This window comes from Oncorhynchus tshawytscha, unplaced genomic scaffold, assembly GCF_018296145.1.
Source record: "Oncorhynchus tshawytscha isolate Ot180627B unplaced genomic scaffold, Otsh_v2.0 Un_contig_1250_pilon_pilon, whole genome shotgun sequence".
Lineage (NCBI taxonomy): Eukaryota > Metazoa > Chordata > Actinopteri > Salmoniformes > Salmonidae > Oncorhynchus > Oncorhynchus tshawytscha.
The window spans coordinates 720-1,782 of record NW_024607978.1 but is presented as its reverse complement, the minus strand read 5'-3'; positions in this window follow the sequence as shown (position 1 = coordinate 1,782).

Sequence of the window (1,063 nt, the reverse complement as noted above, 5' to 3'; positions counted from 1 at the left end):
CTCCCCAGAGAGACTCATTTAGAGGCAGGGCCCCCCCCTCCTCTCTCCCCCAGAGAGACTCATTTTAGAGGCAGGGCCCCCTCCTCTCTCTCCCCAGAGAGACTCATTTTAGAGGCAGGGCCCCCCTCCTCTCTCTCCCCAGAGAGAATCATTTGAGAGTCAGGGCCCCCTCCTCTCTCCCCAGAGAGACTCATTTTAGAGGCAGGGCCCCCTCCTTTCTCTCCCCAGAGAGACTCATTTTAGAGCACTGAACCCTAAACAGAGATCCAACATGTTGTTTGTGGTTAACATAACATTAACACAGTAATTATTTAATGTCAATTGTTATCATTAATTAATTATCTCTTATAAAACATTTACTAACAGACACAGAAACAATCAGATGATTTAATGCATCACAGGAAAACGTAGTTGTGACATTTCATCTCCATGGTAACTGTCAATAATAAGTCACTGTTTGTTAAGGTAGTTATAGACAGTACAGCAACAATAATAATAATAATAATAATAAGTCACTGTTTGTTAAGGTAGTTAAAGACAGTACAGCAACAACAACAATAAAAATAATAATAATAATAATAAGTCACTGTTTGTTAAGGTAGTTCTAGACAGTACAACAACAATAATAATAATATTAATGTCACTGTTTGTTAAGGTAGTTAAAGACAGTACAGCAACAACAACAATAAAAATAATAATAATAATAATAAGTCACTGTTTGTTAAGGTAGTTATAGACAGTACAACAACAACAATAATAATAATAATAATAATGTCACTGTTTGTTAAGGTAGTTATAGACAGTACAGCAACAACAACAATAATAATAATATTAATGTCACTGTTTGTTAAGGTAGTTCTAGACAGTACAGCAACAACAATAACATCCTATTCCAATAATAACAACAATATTTAGAATAATAAGTCACTGTTTGTTAAGGTAGTTATAGACAGTACAGCAATAATAATAATAATAATAAGTCACTGTTTGTTAAGGTAGTTATAGACAGTACAGCAACACAAGGCCATGTCTCACACTTATTTGTATTAATTAAAAGAAGGCT